The following is a 23,275-nucleotide window of genomic DNA, read 5'->3' as shown; positions in this document are numbered from 1 at the left end:
TTTGCGAAATCAGAAATTAGCATAGAATCCCTCGACTGTGGAAACAGGCGACCGACTCTCCCAAGAGCATCCCCCAGGCAGCCAAACCCTTACCGCATGACAATGTATTTACCCCGAACAAATGCACCGAAAATACACATCCCTGAAAACAATGGGCAATTTAGCATGGCCAGAACACCTGACCTGCACACTTTTGGTCTGTGGGAGGAAAGCGGATCCGTCGGACGAAATCCACGCAGACACGGGGAGAATGGGCAAACTCCACGCAGGTAGTCGACCGAAGTTCAAATTCGACATGGGTCCGTGGCGCTGGGATGAAGAATCTCTCTCACACCGAGACTCCCACACGCACTGCCACATCACGATCAGCTCCAAAGCAAGGAAGATGCGCATGAAGGTTCCGTTTGATGTGTCTGAGTCGATTTTGAAGAAAAGCAGACCATCGATTTGAGAGCTCTCCATAAATCGAAGCTTCAGCATGTGCAATTATAATCAGGATTTCACTGCTTCCTCCCAGCGCCACGGACCCACGTCGATTCGAATCTCGGGCGACTACCTGTGTGGAGTTTGCACATTCAGCCCGTGTCTGCGTGGATTTCGTCCGACGGATCCGCTTTCCTCCCACACTCCAAAAGTGTGCAGGTCAGGTGTTCTGGCCATGCTAAATTGCCCATTGTTTTCAGGGATGTGTAGGTTCGGTGCATTTGTTCGGGGTAAATACATAGTCATGCGGTATGGGTTTGGGTGCCTGGGGGATGCTCTTGGGAGAGGTCGGTCGCCTGTTTCCTCAGTCGAGGGATTCTATGCTAATTTCTGATTTCGCACATTTGGAGGACCTGAAAGAGATCAATTCAAACAGAAGCCAGTCGTTGCGGCAGGCAAAACGGGCCTGCACTTGCTTCCCCACCGCCAGAACGGGAGGGCCATTGAGTCTGATTTGCTCGCACCGCCTTCTCTGTTGTCCTGTGGCAGTGCTATTTAAAAGCGACCCGCCCGAGCAGGAACTTGAACCCGGGACCCTCAGATAAAGAGTCTGATGCTCTACCGACTGAGCTACCCGTGCGCCAGGCGTGCGCTTGCACGAGCTGGCAAAAACGTCCACGCTTCACACTGCCGCGCAGCCATTCTGCCACAATCCACACAATTCAGTGGGAAAGACTGGCAGCCCCGGCTGTGCAGGGCCGATTCCAAGCCGCCATCTCTCTTCATCACCCCCACTCCATTGCCGCACCGTCCTGTCTCTACTGTAACAACCCTCCTCAACACACACCTCTGGCACCGTCCAAGCCATCAGCAAGCTTACAACACAGCACCGCCAAAGAAAGAACGGTGCTCATGAGACAGCCTCGTCATCATCCCTCCAACACCACGCACAGTCCCCACCCCCAGCATCCACTCTCTGCTCGACACAATCCACCCCACCACAAGCCGCAGACACCGACACTCCCACACGCACTGCCACATCACCATTGCTCCAAAACAAGGAAGATGCGCATGAAGGTTCCGTTTGATGTGTCTGAGTCGATTTTGAAGAAAAGCAGACCATCGATTTGAGAGCTCTCCATAAATCGAAGCTTCAGCATGTGCAATTATAATCAGGATTTCACTGCTTCCTCCCAGCGCCACGGACCCACGTCGATTCGAATCTCGGGCGACTACCTGTGTGGAGATTGCACATTCAGCCTGTGTCTGCGTGGATTTCGTCCGACGGATCCGCTTTCCTCCCACACTCCAAAAGTGTGCAGGTCAGGTGTTCTGGCCATGCTAAATTGCCCATTGTTTTCAGGGATGTGTAGGTTCGGTGCATTTGTTCGGGGTAAATACATAGTCATGCGGTATGGGTTTGGGTGCCTGGGGGATGCTCTTGGGAGAGGTCGGTCGCCTGTTTCCTCAGTCGAGGGATTCTATGCTAATTTCTGATTTCGCACATTTGGAGGACCTGAAAGAGATCAATTCAAACAGAAGCCACGCGTTGCGGCAGGCAAAACGAGCCTGCACTTGCTTCCCCACCGCCAGAACGGGAGGGCCATTGAGTCTGATTTGCTCGCACCGCCTTCTTTGTTGTCCTGTGGCAGTGCAATTTAAAAGCGACCCGCCCGAGCAGGGACTTGAACCCTGGACTCTCATATTAAGAGTCAGATGCTCTACCGACTGAGCTACCCGGGCACCAGGCGTGCGCTTGCACGAGCTGGCAAAAACGTCCACGCTTCACACTGCCGCGCAGCCATTCTGCCACAATCCACACAATTCAGTGGGAAAGACTGGCAGCCCCGGCTGTGCAGGGCCGATTCCAAGCCGCCATCTCTCTTCATCACCCCCACTCCATTGCCGCACCGTCCTGTCTCTACTGTAACAACCCTCCTCAACACACACTTCTGGCACCGTCCAAGCCATCAGCAAGCTTACAACACAGGACCGCCAAAGAAAGAACGGTGCTCATGAGACAACCTCGTCATCATCCCTCCAACACCACGCACAGTCCCCACCCCCAGCATCCACTCTCTGCTCGACACAATCCACCCCACCACAAGCCGCAGACTCCGACACTCCCACACGCACTGCCACATCGCCATTGCTCCAAAACAAGGAAGATGCGCATGAAGGTTCCGTTTGATGTGTCTGAGTCGATTTTGAAGAAAAGCAGACCATCGATTTGAGAGCTCTCCATAAATCGAAGCTTCAGCATGTGCAATTATAATCAGGATTTCACTGCTTCCTCCCAGCGCCACGGACCCACGTCGATTCGAATCTCGGGCGACTACCTGTGTGGAGTTTGCACATTCAGCCCGTGTCTGCGTGGATTTCGTCCGACGGATCCGCTTTCCTCCCACACTCCAAAAGTGTGCAGGTCAGGTGTTCTGGCCATGCTAAATTGCCCATTGTTTTCAGGGATGTGTAGGTTCGGTGCATTTGTTCGGGGTAAATACATAGTCATGCGGTATGGGTTTGGGTGCCTGGGGGATGCTCCTGGGAGAGTCGGTCGCCTGTTTCCTCAGTCGAGGGATTCTATGCTAATTTCTGATTTCGCACATTTGGAGGACCTGAAAGAGATCCATTCAAACAGAAGCCAGGCGTTGCGGCAGGCAAAACGGGCCTGCACTTGCTTCCCCACCGCCAGAACGGGAGGGCCATTGAGTCTGATTTGCTCGCACCGCCTTCTCTGTTGTCCTGTGGCAGTGCAATTTAAAAGCGACCCGCCCGAGCAGGGACTTGAACCCTGGACCCTCAGATTAAGAGTCTGACGCTCTACCGACTGAGCTACCCGGGCGCCAGGTGTGCGCTTGCACGAGCTGGCAAAAACGTCCACGCTTCACACTGCCGCGCAGCCATTCTGCCACAATCCACACAATTCAGTGGGAAAGACTGGCAGCCCCGGCTGTGCAGGGCCGATTCCAAGCCGCCATCTCTCTTCATCACCCCCACTCCATTGCCGCACCGTCCTGTCTCTACTGTAACAACCCTCCTCAACACACACTTCTGGCACCGTCCAAGCCATCAGCAAGCTTACAACACAGGACCGCCAAAGAAAGAACGGTGCTCATGAGACAGCCTCGTCATCATCCCTCCAACACCACGCACAGTCCCCACCCCCAGCATCCACTCTCTGCTCGACACAATCCACCCCACCACAAGCCGCAGACTCCGACACTCCCACACGCACTGCCACATCGCCATTGCTCCAAAACAAGGAAGATGCGCATGAAGGTTCCGTTTGATGTGTCTGAGTCGATTTTGAAGAAAAGCAGACCATCGATTTGAGAGCTCTCCATAAATCGAAGCTTCAGCATGTGCAATTATAATCAGGATTTCACTGCTTCCTCCCAGCACCACGGACCCACGTCGATTCGAATCTCGGGCGACTACCTGTGTGGAGTTTGCACATTCAGCCCGTGTCTGCGTGGATTTCGTCCGTCGGATCCGCTTTCCTCCCACACTCCAAAAGTGTGCAGGTCCGGTGTTCTGGCCATGCTAAATTGCCCATTGTTTTCAGGGATGTGTAGGTTCGGTGCATTTGTTCGGGGTAAATACATAGTCATGCGGTATGGGTTTGGGTGCCTGGGGGATGCTCTTGGGAGAGTCGGTCGCCTGTTTCCTCAGTCGAGGGATTCTATGCTAATTTCTGATTTCGCACATTTGGAGGACCTGAAAGAGATCAATTCAAACAGAAGCCAGGCGTTGCGGCAGGCAAAACGGGCCTGCACTTGCTTCCCCACCGCCAGAACGGGAGGGCCATTGAGTCTGATTTGCACGCACCGCCTTCTTTGTTGTCCTGTGGCAGTGCAATTTAAAAGCGACCCGCCCGAGCAGGGACTGGAACCCTGGACCCTCAGATTAAGAGTCTGATGCTCTACCGACTGAGCTACCCGGGCGGCAGGCGGGCGCTTGCACGAGCTGGCAAAAACGTCCACGCTTCACACTGCCGCGCAGCCATTCTGCCACAATCCACACAATTCAGTGGGAAAGACTGGCAGCACCGGCTGTGCAGGGCCGATTCCAAGCCGCCATCTCTCTTCATCACCCCCACTCCATTGCCGCACCGTCCTGTCTCTACTGTAACAACCCTCCTCAACACACACTTCTGGCACCGTCCAAGCCATCAGCAAGCTTACAACACAGCACCGCCAAAGAAAGAACGCTGCTCATGAGACAGCCTCGTCATCATCCCTCCAACACCACGCACAGTCCCCACCCCCAGCATCCACTCTCTGCTCGACACAATCCACCCCACCACAAGCCGCAGACTCCGACACTCCCACACGCACTGCCACATCGCCATTGCTCCAAAACAAGGAAGATGCGCATGAAGGTTCCGTTTGATGTGTCTGAGTCGATTTTGAAGAAAAGCAGACCATCGATTTGAGAGCTCTCCATAAATCGAAGCTTCAGCATGTGCAATTATAATCAGGATTTCACTGCTTCCTCCCAGCGCCACGGACCCACGTCGATTCGAATCTCGGGCGACTACCTGTGTGGAGTTTGCACATTCAGCCCGTGTCTGCGTGGATTTCGTCCGACGGATCCGCTTTCCTCCCACACTCCAAAAGTGTGCAGGTCAGGTGTTCTGGCCATGCTAAATTGCCCATTGTTTTCAGGGATGTGTAGGTTCGGTGCATTTGTTCAGGGTAAATACATAGTCATGCGGTATGGGTTTGGGTGCCTGGGGGATGCTCTTGGGAGAGTCGGTCGCCTGTTTCCTCAGTCGAGGGATTCTATGCTAATTTCTGATTTCGCACATTTGGAGGACCTGAAAGAGATCAATTCAAACAGAAGCCAGGCGTTGCGGCAGGCAAAACGGGCCTGCACTTGCTTCCCCACCGCCAGAACGGGAGGGCCATTGAGTCTGATTTGCTCGCACCGCCTTCTCTGTTGTCCTGTGGCAGTGCAACTTAAAAGCGACCCGCCCGAGCAGGGACTTGAACCCTGGACCCTCAGATTAAGAGTCTGATGCTCTACCGACTGAGCTACCTGGGATTCTGTTTGTTGCCCTGCTGCGGCCTTTCCTGCCTGAGTTGGAAAAGACTTTCGTTCACGTGTGCACCCATGTCAGTAAAAATTCTGTGAGGTCATTTATTTTCCTCGTGAATGTAACTCAATAATTTTCTAACTTTGAGAAATTCCTCACTCTTCATTTTAAGATGAGGCATATCCAGTTCAGAATCTTCTGAAGGTGTTTCTTCCCTTTGTGTAACCAGTAAAACATTGACCTTTTGCTTTGATTCCGTATCGAAAAAGCTTTTGAGCATATTTACAAAACACTCAGTTTCTTTGCCTGGTGTCAAATCGCTCACCTCACTCTCCTTTTGATTTGACAAAACGTCCTAAAAACCTTACTTTTAAAGGTTTACCTATCACAGGAAGTAACACCAACACTTTAGGTATGTTCGCTAAATTTAGTTTTTGATTTCTTGTCTGCTTCCTGTTTAATCTCATGCTGTGTTTTTTTTAAAATGCTGCCTAGTCAACTCTTGCTCCATTTAATTACTCCCTGCAGTTTGACACAGTCCAAACAAGTGGTTTCGGAATTCTGATTTACCAATTTTTCTTTAATTTCACTGGCCCTTTCATCTCATGCACAAAAACTAAATCAAGTGTACTGAACTCGGTCGATTCATTTTGGGCATCCCAAATGGCCAAAAAATACAAAAGGAATTCCTTCCTCCCAATCGCCTGTCTTAACTTGACTGTAAACTCTTAACATGGTCTTAACACTACTTGCAATTCCAAATGATATGCATTGATTTGAATTGTTTTATTGCTCAGCTATCCATTACTTCCCTGAAAGTTTTTTGTATAAAATTTTCCCCTTGATGTGGTTGTTTTGCTGTGGTTAGTCCATACCCAGTGAAAGATTTGAGTAACTCTTCTCGAATTTTAGCTGTAATGTTGTGTGATGGAATGGCCTCTGGAAATCTAGGAGACACGTCCAGTATTAACAATTACTGATTCCCACTTTTGGTTTTAGTTTGGGGACCTACACAATCGATTATGACCCTTGTCAAAAAGGTTTCTCAATTGCAGGAATGGGTATTAAAGGTGTTGGTTTTTATCTTTGCCTGAGGTTTTCCAGTTAACTGACACATGTGAAATATCTGGCAAAACTCAATTACATCCTTATGCAGTCCAGGGCAGTAAAAATGTTTTTGTATTTTAGCTTCAGTTTGTTTTACCCCAAATAACCTTCTATCGATAATTCATGCACTCTCCACAGTACCTCCTTTCTCTAACCCATGGTAACACAATTTGGAGAACATCTGCCTGCCTGACTGACTATGTGGTGGCCTCCATTTCCTCTTTTAGATGGTAACTAGATTAGATTACTTACAGTGTGGAAACAGGCCCTTCGGCCCAACAAATTCACACCAACACACTACCCACCTATTCCCCTACATTTACCCCTTTAACCAACACTATGGGCAATTCACCTGACCTGCACATCTTTGGACTGTGGGAAGAAACCCACACAGACACAGGGAGAATGTGCAAACTCCACACAGTCAGTCACCTGAGTCAGGAATTGAACCCAGGTCTGCTAGTACTGTGAGGCAGCAGTGCTAACCGCTGTGCTGCCCACATTTGGAAATACACTCCGATTCTACTTCTGTGTACACTTTCCAATGTAATTGCATCAATTTTACATCTTTGTTGTAATTCAGTTAAATTCCTTAAGCTAAAAATATCCACTTTGTCTTCCACATGTTCCTGTTTTGGCTCAACCATTTGATCAAACATGGTCTGATAGTTCTACATCAACTTCCTTATTTGTATTCTTTGACTTCTCCACCTGTTTCAACTGGTGGCCTTGTGACCTTGTAATTACAGTCAGGTAAATTTCCAGGATATACTTCTTGTAATGCCTTAGTTGCCCGATTCTCTACTGGCTTTTCAACCACAGTAGACATCACTCCTGTGATCCAGATATGTTGTTACCAAGGAGAAATTGTATTCCTGGAACTGAGTGTTCCTGCAGTACTCCTACCACCACTTCTCCACTTGTCAAGGTACACTGTAACTTCACTCTACATAAATGGAACACGTCCTGTCTTACCATGAATTCCACAAATTGGCATTTTTTCTGGCAATAGTTCTTCTGAATTACATGTCTGCTCGTCTCACAAAGAGAGGCACCATCCCATATCTGTTAACACTGTAATTTATTACCTACTGCTGGTAATGCTAGCAGTAAATCTTATCTTTGCAAGTAAATAGTTTCAGAAAATCTGGCACTTCCTCCTCAACCAACCTCTGACCAGGTTGTACTTTCTGGTGCAACGTTTTGGCCCCCACTGTGCCTTTTGCCACTTTAACAAAATTCACTGGCTTATCCTGTTTTCCTACATCAATCTTCCCAAGTGCTTTTCTAACACACCAACACTGACTCCATGTGGCCTACTTTATTGCAGTGAAAATACCTGAGGTTTTCAACTTCTCTTTCCCCTTCATGGCTTTCCTTTTTAACCCTGTAGTAAGCTATCTTTATCATCTTCACCGAGATCTACTTTTTCCTTACCATGTGAGGACTTTTCTTTACCTCAATTTCTATGCCTCACAGAATGAAATTGAGGTTGGATGCTAAACATTAATTTATGACCCAACTCAATCACAATTTCAGCTGCTAATCCTGTCATTTTAAACCTCTGCACTTCCTCGTGAGTTCTCACTACATCAGGAAGTGAATTTTTGAACTCCTCCAAAATAATTGTCTCTCAGAGCGTCATGTGTTTTGGTCTATTTTTAATGTCCTGATGAGGTGAAAAATGCCATCCTAAGTACATTTGAGCTAACACCAGAAGCCTCCAGCCAACATTTCATGAATCTGAGGAGGGAAGCTGGTCAAACATATACAAGTTAATTCAATAGGTGGATAAAGGCATTGAAAATAGATCAAACACACGATGGAATTAGGGATTACTTTGGAGTTCGAAGAATTCACTTCCTGAAGTTATAAGAACTTATGTGGAATAGCAAGTTAAGGCTGCCAGATTAGGAGTAGAAATGGCAAATTTCATAATGGCAGATATGCAAACAAGCACACAAGCTAACACGCACACCTACACAAAAACACAGGGACACATGTCAGCGCAAAGAAACACACACACACACACACACACACACACACACATATAAATTACAAAAACACCTGCCCAAATGTATGTTTGGAGATGTGACTCGAGGATTGGGCTCATGAGGTGCACAAGGACCCAGAGAATCCATTAGCAATGACATAGAATTTTCGAGGGGGCAATTGCACTCATATTGCTGCCACTGACAATGACTAAGTAGTGGGGCCCATGGTCAAGTGAAGGGGAGACATCATAAAGTGATGGGAAACAACAAATTGATAGAGCAGGGTAATATCTTGAGTGATGAGTTCAAAAGTGTGTCAGGAAGGGACAGAACATATAAATATAAGAGTGCAGCAGTAGAATGGAGCCTTGATTGCAAACAAAAGATAAAGAGAATGAATTTAAGGCACTGTAGCTGAATGCACAACACATTCGGATGAATTGTCAGTGATTGGTGTTTGTGAAAATGGGTTGAAAAGAATTACAAAAATGTAGTGGAAAAGTAAGAAAGACTGGGATTGAATGTTGAAGGGTATTTGAGGCATGTGAAGCTAGGAAAGGTTGGTGCATTAGCTCTGTTAATTAGGTTTGGCATTAGTTCAATACTGAGGGATGGTCTTAACTTGAAAAATCCAACTGTAGAATCAGCTTGGGTGGAGACAAGAGTAGGAAAGATAAGAGGTCACAGTTTATAAGGTCCTTGAGAGTAGTGACGAAGAGCAGAGCATACAGGAGGAAAAATTGAGCAATGTACCAAAATAATTATTGATGACTTTAAACTTAAGGTAAATTGGGAAAATAAAATTCACCAAGACAGCAGGAAAAATGAGTCAGTTGTTTCTGTGACCAAGCCATTTTAGACATGGCAGTTTGCAAGGAGATAGGAATGGTCAATAATCTGATGGTAAAGGAGCCTCGAGGTGACAGCTGCTGGGTTTGCAATGTTGTCAGCCAGGTGGACCTCAGAATGAGTTTCCCTATTGGAGCTGTTAACCTGATCCAGTCAGAGAGCCTTGGTTGAGAGATATACAGTAAACAGGATTGTCAGACATCCTGCTCACTCTGAGGGCTGGATCAGTGTCAAGGACTCACCACATGTAAATAAAGGGTGACTTGGTGATAGGATACTGGCCTCTGGAGTTATTTCAGGGGTAACAAGAATGAGATTAATGATGTAACCATGTAAGATAATCTATTAGCTAAATAGCAACTGGATTTCCAACACCGGCATCTCCAAATCAGGACTTCAAAAGGGCAGTACAACTGGCTTTATCATTGGAAAATATGGCAAATTGAGTCTATGAGTTGCAGGGTACACCAATGGAAGTGGACATCCATGTGAGTCTGACTGAACTTGGGGAACACCACTTGAGTGAAGACAATTGCATAACCTCACTCAAGACATATCTTGATCAGAGGGACTGTAGGTCTGCCCCACAGCAAAACCTCAAAACAAAGCCAAGCCTTAGCCAAATAATCAAGCTTTCTTCAGGATCCAGACTGGCATGTTGATGTAGTTGCTACCAATTGAGGACTCAAGCCAGTAAAAAGGTCCCATTAGACCTAAATCCAGTAAGAGAACTCATGGGCCTATATCCATGTAAGTGCACATCTGGAAAATCCTCCTACATCTGGCTTAGAACAGTTAAATTGCTTAACAACATCCAAACCAGAGTCAATCAAAATAAACATCAGATTAAATGGTCATTCTAATGGAGGTTGATTTTGGTGCAACTGTTTCAATGATTGCAGAACCAGTTTTAAGCAAAGTTCACTCTGGACTCCAACCCTTAACTTGGTGCAAGACCTCAGCTAGACTGAGAACCTATACTGGGGAGCCTTTACAGATTAAATGAATGACTTTGGCTCTGGTCTCTGAGAAACTGCAGGTTCAGTTACCACTGGTTATAGTAAAAGGCTTGGGCCCAAACTTGATGAGATGAAGTTGATTGAGAAAGATTCACTGAGATTGACTCAATATTTTAATTAGAAAATTCATGACACCAGCCTCAAGTTGTTTCAACAGTGATCACAACAATAGAAATTAATGTTGAGTTTGAAACGATAGATTGTGTGTCATAGAATCATGCAGCACCGAAACCCTTCAGCCCAAGTTGTCAATGCCAACCAGGTTTTCTCAACTAAAATTAGTCCCTTCAGCTTGTGTTTGGCCCATATCCCACTAAACCTATCTTATCCATGTACCTATCCTAATGTCTTTTAAATGTTGTAATTGCACCTGCTGCTACCATGTTTTTGGTCAATTCATTCCATTTTGCACCACCCCTTGTTTGAAAATGTTGCCTCTTAGGACCCTTTTAAGTCTTTCCCCTCTCATCTTAACCTATGACTTCTAGTTTTGGACTCATTCCCTGGGGAAGAGATCTTGGCTATTCAGATTATCCATGCCCCTCATGATTTTATAAATCTGTATGAGGTCACCCCTCAGAGAGGGGTATCAGGGAGAAAGATTCCAGCCTATCCTTATAGCTCATCTTGTCCAGTCTCAGTAACATCCTTGTAAATCTTTTTTGCCCTTCCCACTTTAATAATATCCTTCATATAGCAAAGCAACTAGTATTGTACACATTGCCAAGGCCACATTTAGAATAATATCTTACACAGCCATAAGACAATGTCACAATTCCCACACTCAATTCTCTGACCATTACTTGTGATTTAAAATGAATTAAAGGTGACTGAGAATATGATGGCAGACCTGACTCAGGTGAACTGGGAAACTGGGATACGATGTATCATAGTAAAGTTTGAGGCATTTTTTAAAAAGATGTTTAATAACCCAGTAAAGAATTGTTGTTGAACGAAAGGCTCCTTGCAAAACAGCCTTCATCCATTGCTCAATGCATAAACCCAGGAGACCATTAAATGGAAAGAAAACTTCACAGATCTGCAAAGATGAGTGCCGAATTAGAGGACTGGACAGACTTCAAGAACCAGCAAAGAATGACTAAACTGGCAAAATGTTGTGGCTAAGGCAAAAGGTGTCTCAGAAGATTAAGTTGTCTCTTGTATTTAGCCAGAAGATGGCGAGCTTGGACTGTCAGAGTCACAGAGTGAGAGCTGAGGCTGTTTGAACTGGGCCCTCTATTTTATAAAGTTAAAAATCACACAACACCAGGTTATGGTCCAACAGGTTTAATTGGAAGCACCAGCTTTCGGAGCGACGCTCCTTCATCAGGTGATAGTGGAGGGCCCGATCTTAACACAGAATTTATCTATTTTATAGTTCATCATCAAGTTCTTTCTTTTGAGCACAATGCCTGTGCCCTAAACCACAGCAAGCTGCAACAGAAATGTACTCAGAAAAGTGGCTAGCATTTCCACACAAACGTTTGATAACTTGATAAAGGAGATGAATTAGGAAAATTCTTCAAGCCCCCTCTACTATTCAGTAAAGGTGTAACTACTACATGATTATGATATGGTCAGATCATATTCATTCACTTCAGTGTACCAATAATTCATTTTGCTTATTATGAATGATGCCAGCATTTGGATATAGAACCATTAACTTAGTTTGTTTTTGTTGTATTTGCAGCATCTAGTCTTGACTACTTAAGTTTATTTCTTAATGTTATTTCTGTCCTTTCCTGTCATTCTCCGGCCTTCACTTTCCACATAGTATTTTTCTGTCATGCCTTGATTCCATTCCTTGTTTTGTTACATTTAACCAAGCTTGGTTCCTCAGTCAAGACTATGGTGCTGGAAATGCACAGCAAGTCAGGCAGCATCTGAGGAGCAGGAGAATCGGTGTTTCAGGCATAAGACCTTCCTGATGATCTCCAGCATCTGCAGTCATCATTTTCTCCCTTGGTTCCTCAGCCCCTTTGTTTAGAATAATAGAACACCAACAGTGTGGAAGCAGGCCATTCGGCCCATCAAGTGCACATTGACTGTTCGAAGATCATCCCACCCAGATCCATTCCCCCTATCCTACCCAGTAACCCTGTATTTTCCAAGGCTAACCTATCCTGCCCATCCCTGGAAACAGAGCAATTTAGCATGGCCAATCCACCTAACGTGCACCATTTTACACTGTGGGAGGTAACTGGAGCACCTGGAGGAAACTCTCACAGATATGGGAGAATGTCCGTTTGGAGTTTGCACATCATAAGGCTGGAATCCAACCCAGGTCCCTGGTACTGTGAGGCAGCGGTGCTAACCACTGAGCTACTATGCCATCCTTAGTTTAAAGCCGTCTCCATTTTAGTCATTGTGTTTCATGTGGGACCACTGGTCCCAGCATGGTGAAGGTGCAGACCATCCTAATGGTGCAGAGTCCACTTTCCCTAAGTACTGGTGCTATCACCCCATGATACAGAACCCCCTACTCCTCCATGTTCAGTTCTTGACTCTTATTCATCCTTTGCCAAGTTGCATATGGCTCAGGTAATAATCCAGAGATTATTACATTTGATGTTCCAGTTTTATAATTTAACATCTAACGGTGCAACATTTAAAAGGCATCAGGCTGGGCATATAATAGGAGGGGTTTGGAGAGATATGGGCCAGGAGCTGGCAGGTGGGACTAGATTGGGTTGGGATATCTGGCCAGCATGGATGAGTTGGAACGAAGGGTATGTTTCTGTGCTATACATCTCTATGACTGTATGACTGTACCTCATGCTCCTGCAGCAGAACCTCTTTGTTATGTTCAATTTGTGTCATTGGTATCAATGTGGACCACTGGATCCTCCCTTGCCCCCTGAAAATTCTGCCCTGGGTCAGATCTGATGTGCTTGTCATGGGGGGAAAACGCTACTATCTGAACTTGTTATTTAATGTAGAGAACACTTACAATCCCCCTCACTATACTGTCTCTGGCTACCATTACACTCTTTCTTATTTCCCAGCTTGAATCTTCTTCCATCACAGATCATTCATCCTTGCAGCCCTTATTACCATCCAAAAATTCAAACCTGTTGGGCAATTGCAAATGCTCCTGTATTCCTGCTCTCTGGGTTACCTTTCCCACCTCACTTGCAGTGACACCTACCTTCCCTGACCATTGATGAAATTAGATGACTTAAGCCGAGGGGGTGTGACCATCTCCCAGAATAAAGTGTCCGGTATATTTGCCCTGTCAACTATCCTGCAAAATACTACAGATTTGGAATGGTTTCTAGTGACTGGAATGTAAAAAATGTGGCGCACTATTAAACAAGAGAGGAAAAGGAGAAAGCAGGGAACCCCAAGCCCATTAACCTTACTTCAGTAGTGGAGAATGTATCAAAAAGCATGGGATCAATGGATGTGGGGTTTAAGAGAAAAGATCTGAATGAGAATAATCGGCATGGACTTACAAATGGGAAATGGAGTTTGACAAAGTTGGTGTTTGAGGATGTTATGAGCAAATCTGATAAAAGGGTGTTGGCGGATGTAGAATACTTGGGTTTTCAGAAGGATTTTAATGAAGTCCCCACAGAAGGCTGGTTAGCAAAGTTAAAATAAGAGGTAATAATCTGGCATGGATCAAAAATTGGCAAACAGAGTGAGAATATATGAATCATTCTTGCATCAGCAGGTTGTGACTAGTTGGGTCTGTACTTGAACACCAGCTGTTCACAATACATATCAATGTCATGGCTGTGGTGACTAAATGTATTATGTCCAAGCTGGTGGATGTCATAACTAGATGAGAACATGTGCTGTCAGGAAGATGCAAAGCAACTTCAAGATAAGTGTAAAATCACACAACTGAAAATGTGTTGCTGGGAAAACACAGCAGGTCAGACAGCATCCAAGGAGCAGGAGAATTGACGTTACGGACAGGAAACCTGAAGAAGGGCTCATGCTCAAAACGTCGATTCTCCTGCTCCTTGGATGCTGCCTGACCTACTGCGCTTTTCCAGCAACACATTTTCAGCTCTGATCTCCAGCATCTGCAGTTCTCACTTTCTCCTACAATCACACAACACCAGGTTATTGTCCAATAGGTTTAATTGGAAGCACACTAGCTTTCGGAGCGACGCTCTTTCATCAGGTGATAGTGGAGGGCTCAATTCTAAAACACAGAATTTATAGCAAAAATTTACAGTGTGATGTAACTGAAATTATACATTGATGGTATTCAAACAGATGAAAGACTCAACAGACAATCAAGATATTTTTCAATGTACAATTTCAGTTACACCATTACATCAGACAATTTCTTTTACAATAATCTGACTGCTTCATGGCATTTATTGATTTTTTAAAAAGTCAAATTGCCATGGTGATAATTGAACACATTTTCTGGTAAATGTCTGAGTACCCAGTTTATTAATGCAGGAGGATGGCTAGCACACAACCAACCCCCTCAGTATAGAAGATTATCAGCTTCAGTTCTATTAGGTTTGGCAACGTGCATGAGGATTTTCTGTTATAAGTCACCTTTGTTCCAATGTCACCCAGAGTTAAAGTAAAAGCTAAGGCCAGCTCTAGTCAGCCCAAAGCATGCAGAAGTATCAAGAAAAACAGTAACAAAACCATTGCATCCTATTTGCTTTACAGAAATGACATAGCAATATTTATACTAGGCAGCAACTGAGTCTCTTTTGTTGCATGCTAAAAGCCTTGTCAAGAGCCAAACTCACCATGATTTTCTATCTCACCAAACTTACCATACAAGCTAGTGTCATGATACCTCAGCATGGAAATCTAATCAGTTTCTCGGTGGGTTCAACTCACCATTTAATCCAAGAGAGCCCCATATTGAACACCAGGCAGCAGCATCTTGGGGACACTTCACAGGCTCCAGCCACATGCACTCCAGATCCTCAAATATTAACCTCTGACATGTGCCAGCCTCTCAGAAACCTCATGGCGTGTCTCCAATCTATTCAGAAGATGTTTCTACACTTCACTGTACCTTAGGCTGACCCATTAACTCCCATTGTAATGCTGCAGGAAAGACACTGTGTGCTCAGGGACATACACCCAGCCCCTGGACTGGACCAGGCTGTACTTCTGGGCTCTTTATTCATAGTGCTCACTCACTCTGAACCTACCAGAATGCTTGCAGCATCCTACCTATATTGCCTTGCCTTTTTGGGGCATTACCCCTTCAGCCAGGGATACCAGGCTCATAATACTATAGTCTTGCCAACCACAAAGCCAACAAGCTTGCCATGTTTGTCAGAAGACCTCAGTCAAGTCAAAGGAATGGCCTTCACTCAGGGACTGTGGATGCAGTAAGTCACAGGCAGCCTCTGATACAGTCTGGGCCCTTCTGGGGGTGGTTAGAGACTGGATCCTATCCTCATGAGAAGTGCGGAGCTAAACAATGGGCAGCACTTCTCCTGGCTTGACTCATCTTGTCCTGTTTTGGATAGTTTTGCTCCTAGAATGAGAAAGAGCAGTAGCCATTACACTGGCATCAATGGTACTTATGTTGCAGGTGGGGATGTGTAGTTTGTGAGTGAGTAGGCCGTGCAAAGGGCAGACAGGGTTAATAGTGACAGAGGTCGTGATGGATGAGAGGGAAAGTGTTAGAGGACATAATGAAAGTGGTTGAGCATGAGTCTTGGTGGGAGGTGACCACAGTAGCAGAGATAGAGTGTGAGGTAGCAAAGAGAAGCCGGTGGCATTTACACTGGTGGAGAGAAAGACCAACATTGACTTTCTTCCTACAGTGCTGGACATCCTTCTCGATGGTTGAATTTACATTAACACAGATGACAACCTTGGAACAGGCTGGTATGTGTGCTAATGTGATTTGCCTGAAGCACATAAACCACACAATTCAGCCGTATGCCTGTTTCTGGTGTTGATTATTTCTGAGCCATACGGGGCACTGATTTAAAAAAATTGACAAAGGGGCCAGACTTCATGAGGAATGACCTTTCTGTTGAGTTAGAGGTTAAGATCTAAATTGCACTGTTGGAGTATGTATTCAAGACAGATTCAATTATTGCTGTCAAATGAGAATTAGTTAATTACGTGAAGAGAAATTATTTGCAGGGCCGCAGGGTTGGAGGTGGCCAACACTGCGGGTCCTTGGGGAAGAGGAATTATGTGTCTACAACACCTTGTCAATTTTCCTCTGGCTTTCCATATTTGGGGCAAATGCTAGGAGCCATGCAGGACAGCTCTAGATTGACAGTGCTTGGCCGGGTGCACAAAGGGCTTTAAAAGATGGTACTTGTGCCATGAAATCTGGGTCAGTTGGTCGGGGAGCTGCTCCAGGAATGGTATATGGTAAGTAGGGGTGAAAATCAGATACCAACCATTCGGACTGAAACAATACATGTGATGAGTTTGAAAAGATACAGTGAGAAAACTTGCTCAGACCAGTGGTGAGACTTAGGCCACCAAACTTGACGTGATTTGCCTGCAGCATATAAACCACACGATTCAGCCGTATGCCTCTCTCTTCAAAATCAGCGGAGACTGAGAGACAAAAGAATTCAAGGAAAAATGTAAATTTGCACAAAATAAATTAATTTGACGGTATGTAATGTTTGATTTTGGCATCAGGAACTCTTTTAATTTTATCACCTGCTGTTCTCTGGGGATAAATTTCTGGCCTCAGCTCAGGCCTCACTGATGCTGTTAAAAACCTCCTTCTTGGAAACTTGATTGTTTCCTAGCCCCTGCCCTATTTTGATATCTTTGGGCAGTGAGAGGTCATCCCACAGAGTTCAGGAACGGTGCAAACTGTTGGAAGGTGATGGATTGCAGAAAGATTGAAATTGCTAATGCAAATATTTGTGTGAGACGTTTGGAAAACTAGGTATTTAGAAGAAACTGCCGTCTAGTCATTGACGGAACTGGTTCCAGACAGACTCATTAGTGGATCTTATCATCCTGAAGGAAAGTAAGTAGTGACTGAGATTTGAATACTACACAGCAGCTAAAAAGAGCAACCATAGTTACCACTGCACCGCTGTCTCAGCTGTCAATAACACTTTATACAGCGCCGAGTAATTTTGCAGTCTGCCCTGCTGCATCTTGAACTGAAATAATCACACAAAAGGGTTGAGATAGACAGAAAATGGAAAGAATTCCAAGGAAAGGGTTGAACATTTCAACAAAACTGCTCACAGACAAAACAATTTCAACAATTTTGCAAGTTGCTTGCAGGACCATATGGAGAATCTTTTCACATATTTAGTCCCTCACTGTCATCTGAAATATAATGAAATCCCAGAGAGGATTATCACTCTATAAGCACTTGTTTTCCCATAGTGTTGAATACAGTGTCAACTCCTCAGCAAAATCATGACTCCACATTCACTCTGATTCAGGAAATCATTGTCCCCACGATCAGTCTCATTTAACAAAATTAAAACCCCACACAGTGAGTCTGATTCAGCAAGATCACTACTCCTACACTGATGGTGTAGGGCGGCACGGTGGTTAGCACTGCTGCCTCACAGCGCCTGAGACCCAGGTTCAATTCCTGACTCAGGCGACTGACTGTGTGGAGTTTGCACGTTCTCCCCGTGTCTGCGTGGGTTTCCTCCGGGTGCTCCGGTTTCCTCCCATAGTCCAAAGATGTGCGGGTCAGGTGAATTGGCCATGCTAAATTGCCCGTAGTGTTAGGTAAGGGGTAAATGTAGGGGTATGGGTGGGTTGCGCTTCGGTGGGTCGGTGTGGACTTGTTGGGCCGAAGGGCCTGTTTCCACACTGTAAGTAATCTAATCTAATCTAAGACTCTGGTATGAGAGACACAAGGATTGCTTCAGAAAACTGGGATTATTATCCTTAAGAATGAGAAGCTTGAGAAAGACATTTGATCAGCAATTTTAAAACACGAGGGGCATGGACAAAGGGGATAGGGAAAATCTGTTCCTGGTGTTGATTATTTCTGAGCCATACAGGGCACTGATTTTAAAAAATTGACAAAGGGGCCAGACTTCATGAGGAATGACCTTTCTGTTGAGTTAAAGGTTAAGATCTAAATTGCACTGTTGGAGTATGTATTCAAGACAGATTCAATTATTGCTGTCAAATGAGAATTAGTTAATTACGTGAAGAGAAATTATTTGCAGGGTTGGAGAGTCCCAAGGTGGCAGATGAGGCCTTCTTCCTCCAGCTGTCGGGTGGCTTGGATTTGGCGGTGGAGGAGGCCCAGGACTTGCACATCCTTGGTGGAATGGGGGGGGGTGTTGAAGTGGTCGGCCACAGGGCTATGGGATTGTTTGGTGCGTGCTTTCCAAAGATATTCCCTGCAACATTCCACAAATTGGCTTCCCCTCTCCCTGATGTAAAGGAGACCAAATCGAAAGCAACAACCATAGAGATAACATGTTTGGTTGTGCAGGAAAATCTCTGTTGGATGTGGTCTCTTCAATATCGGGGAGACAGAACACCAACTCATGGAACATTTCAGGGAACATCACTGGGACACATGTACCAAGCAACTGCACTGCTCTGTGGCCGACCACTTCAACTCCCCTTCCAACTCTCCCAAGGACATGCAAATCCTGGGCCTCCTCCACCGCCAAAGCCAAGCCACCCAATGGCTGGAAGAAGAAGGCCTTGACTGCTGCCTTGGGACCCTTCAACCACACAGCATCAACATCAACTTCACTAGTTTCCTAACCTCCCCTCCCCCACTATATTGCAGATCCAACCCTCCAACTTGAACACCACTTTCTTGACCTGTCCTACCTGTCTATCTTCCTTCTCAACTGTCCACTCCACCCTCCCCTCTGACCTATCACTATCACCCTCCACCTGCATCTACCTATTGCCTTCCCAGCTACCTTTCTCCACCCCTATACTCCTATTTATCTTTCAGTTCCCTTACTCGCCCCACCCCGTCACCACATTCTTGATGAAATACTTGTGCCTGAAATGTCGACTCTCTTGTTCTTCAGATGTTGCTTAACCTGCTTTGCTTTTCCACTTTTCGACTCTGACTCTCCAGCACTTGCAGTTCTCACTATCTTCATGAGTAGATTTGATCAGCTATGATCACTATGAATGGTACGGCAATATTAAAGGGCCAAAACACTTCCTCCTGCTCTCATTTTCGATGTCTCTCGATTCACTGTTGGGTAGGCTGGGTTGCCAGGACAGTTCTAGTTCTCAATCTATTCTGGATGTCAAATATCCCATCCTCTGAGACTCTGCAGGTTAATTCCTATCTCCTGTCTCTGGGTACTGAGAGCTCCTCTGCTGGGCTGGGATGGCTCTGTTGCCCTTCAGAATGTAATGGATCGATTGTACCAAGGGGAATTCACCTTTGTTGCAAATGTGTTGCTGGTCAAAGCACAGCAGGTTAGGCAGCATCTTCACCTTTGTGGCATTTTGGACTCATACAAGTCTCCTGGGAGTTAATTGTTGGAGCTGGTTGCAATCTTTCAGAAATCCCCTCATCCTCCGGTGATAGCTGGGGATCGAACCCAGGTCAATTGTGCACGTAGCAACCATATTTCTTGGAAGCTGTTTGAATATTAATCAATCTTAATCCATCAGTAACTGTTTTAGACTTTATCTGAAGCAGTTTTAACAGAATGTGAGAAACAAAGCTCACTCACTTCAATAATTTCAGTCCGAGACAAGATCTGTATCAATGGTGTCATTTATTTCACACTTGCAAGTGAGTGTGATGTCCACAAGGCAGGGACAAAACACACTGAATTTAACAAATATTTGATAATTATATAGTTTGGTTCCTACATTTTTTTTAATTTCATTGTTTCCCCCCCCCCCACCCCCCGACCCCAGTTTGCATCCTCCACCTCCCTAAGACCGGTACCCATTACTCCTGTTTATCTCTTGTCTTATCCGGCCTTGTCTGTGACAAAATGTTTATTCCTGGCCACACAAGGCCATTTGACCTCATCCTGCTGTGGGTTATTGTTAGGCATTTCTTGCCTTACCATTATCTACTCCCTCCATCTGTGCTGCCCCTCACAGCATCTTACCACTAAGCTCTTTTAATTGGAGTTTTTTTCTGTGTTTCTGTAAAAGTGGGAAACAGATGTTTATACCTATTGTTTGTACAGGCGTATCTAGCTTAACTGCCTCTCTTCACAGCATCTTATCTAGTGCCTGTAATATCTACCATTGTTTTGCAGTCCCGTTTCTTTCTTGCATACAGTTTTAGCTAATACAAAAAAACAATTATGCATTTCCTCCACATAGTTTCCATTCTTGTTGACGCAACTCTTGGCTGAAATAATTACACACTGGTGTGAGTTCATTTATATTTATATAATCAATTATAATTGCAGAATTGCAGAAGTAACATTAATTTACCTATATCCCACAAGAACAAACTGAGAGAGCCCATTGTTGGAAACAACAGGTATTTTTGCATGTGTTTTAACTCAGCATTTTGTGCGGATTTCCCTGGGGCCATTATTTGGCTTCTCTTTGTGTGACCATGATTCTGCAAAATGACAGTCACATTTGAATTGCATTTGAATATAGAACAGTATAGCATAGGAACGGATCGTTCAGCCCATGATTTTGTGCCAAACATGATGCAAAATTAAAGTAATCCCTTCTGCCCTTGACCGATATCCTTCTATTTCTTGCATATTCATGCTTATCTAAAACATCTCCACTACCTCTGGCAACATCTTACAGACATCTACCACTCTCTGAGTAAAAGCCTTGCCCCTCGCATGTCCTTTAACTTTTTCCCTCTCACCTTAAATACATGTCCCCTAGTATAAGACATTTCAACTCAGGGAAAAAAATATTTCTGAGTGTCATCCCTCCAACACCACGCACAGTCCCTACCCCCAGCACCCACTCTCTGCTCGACACAATCCACCCCACCACAAGCCGCAGACACCGACACTCCCACACGCACTGCCACATCGCCATTGCTCCAAAACAAGGAAGATGTGCATGAAGGTTCTGTTTGATGTGTCTGAGTCGATTTTGAAGAAAAGCAGACCATCGATTTGAGAGGTCTCCATAAATCCAAGCTTCAGCATGTGCAATTATAATCAGGATTTCACTGCTTCCTCCCAGCGCCACGGACCCACGTCGATTCGAATCTCGGGCGACTACCTGTGTGGAGTTTGCACATTCAGCCCGTGTCTGCGTGGATTTCGTCCGACGGATCCGGTTTCCTCCCACACTCCAAAAGTGTGCAGGTCAGGTGTTCTGGCCATGCTAAATTGCCCATTGTTTTCAGGGATTTGTAGGTTCGGTGCATTTATTCGGGGTAAATACATAGTCATGCGGTATGGGTTTCGGTGCGTGGGGGATACTCTTGGGAGAGTCGGTCGCCTGTTTCCTCAGTCGAGGGATTCTATGCTAATTTCTGATTTCGCACATTTGGAGGACCTGAAAGAGATCAATTCAAACAGAAGCCACGCGTTGCGGGAGAAACACCGCGGGTTTGGCAGCACCTGCGACAGTTCGGAAATGCAGGCAAAACGGGCCTGCACTTGCTTCCCCACCGCCAGAACGGGAGGGCCATTGCGTCTGATTTGCTCGCACCGCCTTCTCTGTTGTCCTGTGGCAGTGCAATTTAAAAACGACCCACCCGAGCAGGGATTTGAACCCTGGACCCTCAGATTAAGAGTCTGATGCTCTCCCGACTGAGCTACCCGGGCACCAGGCATGCGCTCGCACGAGCTGGCAAAAACGTCCACGCTTCACACTGTCGCGCAGCCATTCTGCCACAATCCACACAATTCAGTGGGATGTTCTCAGGGCCAATGTCTTTGCTGCATTCAGTGCCTTCAGCTGATTATTCATTTCACTTTGAGACAATAGAATCTATTGAAGACTATCCCCTGGGGACCTCAGTAGGAGGCTGAGATATATCACCCACTCAGTACTTTTGACTGAAGATGGATACAAATACTCCAGGCTCATAGTTGGCTCTAAAATGCTGGGCTCCTCTGTCATTCAGGATGAGGATAATTGTAGAGCCTCCTCCCCCTGTTAGATGTTTAATTGTTCACCACATTTACAAACTAGATGTAGATCAGCTCTATTGGAATCACTTAGCCCAGGCTATCACTCACTGCTTTTCCTGTGTGCTACACACGTAATCTTGTGTTGTAGCTTCATCAGATTGATATCTCATTTACAGATATGACTGACTTATATTCAGAATTGGAAGTTCCAGAAGTGAGTTTGGGAATTTTTTTATTGTACAAAGGGTTGTACAATTTTCAACACTCTTTAATAAATGACAACTGATTCTCCATCTATTGTGAATTTCAAATGGTAATTCTTGTTGTCAAAAAGTGCAAACGTGTACATGGACAAAGGGTCTAATTGAGTTCAGTCAGAGATCAGCCAGGATCTCATTGAATAGTGGAGCAGACTCAATAGGCGAAATAGGCAAAAGTAAGGACTGCAGATGCTGGAAACCAGAGTTCATATCAGAGTGGAGCTGGAAAAGCACAGCAGGTCAGCCAGCATCCGAGGAGCAGGAGAGTCAACAGTTTGGGCAAGAGTTTTTGCCCGAAACATCGATTTTCCTGCTCCTCAGATGCTGCCTGACCTGGGGTACTTTTCCAATCTAAACTCAATAGGTGAAATACCCTCCTCCAGTTCCAATGCTCCTGCACAAAGAATGTGTGATAGATGGAATAAACTCTTGGCGAGAGAGGAGGTAAATGCACAAGTATCATTCAACAGACACTAGGAGAAATGAAGGGTCATTCTGGATGTATTACCTTCTCTTTGTTCATTTGTAGGATTTGTAAGTCACTACCTGGGCAGCGATGTATATCACATCCTAACTGCCCTGGAGAAAGTGGTTCCGTGCTGCCTTCCTGAAT

General features: G+C 45.4%; 6 non-coding genes across 6 annotated transcripts; all 6 read right to left on the bottom strand.

The window, feature by feature from the left end:
* Positions 1-990: 990 nt before the first annotated feature.
* On the bottom strand, positions 991-1,063 carry trnak-cuu (transfer RNA lysine (anticodon CUU)). The gene has a single exon. It is a non-coding gene; the product is annotated as a tRNA-Lys (tRNA).
* Positions 1,064-2,093: 1,030 nt separating this feature from the next.
* On the bottom strand, positions 2,094-2,166 carry trnak-cuu (transfer RNA lysine (anticodon CUU)). The gene has a single exon. It is a non-coding gene; the product is annotated as a tRNA-Lys (tRNA).
* A 1,029-nt stretch (positions 2,167-3,195) lies between these two features.
* On the bottom strand, positions 3,196-3,268 carry trnak-cuu (transfer RNA lysine (anticodon CUU)). Its single transcript has one exon. It is a non-coding gene; the product is annotated as a tRNA-Lys (tRNA).
* Positions 3,269-4,297: 1,029 nt separating this feature from the next.
* On the bottom strand, positions 4,298-4,370 carry trnak-cuu (transfer RNA lysine (anticodon CUU)). The gene has a single exon. It is a non-coding gene; the product is annotated as a tRNA-Lys (tRNA).
* A 1,029-nt stretch (positions 4,371-5,399) lies between these two features.
* On the bottom strand, positions 5,400-5,472 carry trnak-cuu (transfer RNA lysine (anticodon CUU)). The gene has a single exon. It is a non-coding gene; the product is annotated as a tRNA-Lys (tRNA).
* A 16,548-nt stretch (positions 5,473-22,020) lies between these two features.
* Positions 22,021-22,093, bottom strand: trnak-cuu (transfer RNA lysine (anticodon CUU)). The gene has a single exon. It is a non-coding gene; the product is annotated as a tRNA-Lys (tRNA).
* Positions 22,094-23,275: the final 1,182 nt, after the last annotated feature.

This window comes from Hemiscyllium ocellatum, chromosome 28 (assembly GCF_020745735.1).
Source record: "Hemiscyllium ocellatum isolate sHemOce1 chromosome 28, sHemOce1.pat.X.cur, whole genome shotgun sequence".
NCBI classification, from domain to species: Eukaryota; Metazoa; Chordata; class Chondrichthyes; order Orectolobiformes; family Hemiscylliidae; genus Hemiscyllium; species Hemiscyllium ocellatum.
Note: the sequence above shows the minus strand (reverse complement) of the source record. Positions and strands in the feature narration are given on the sequence as shown.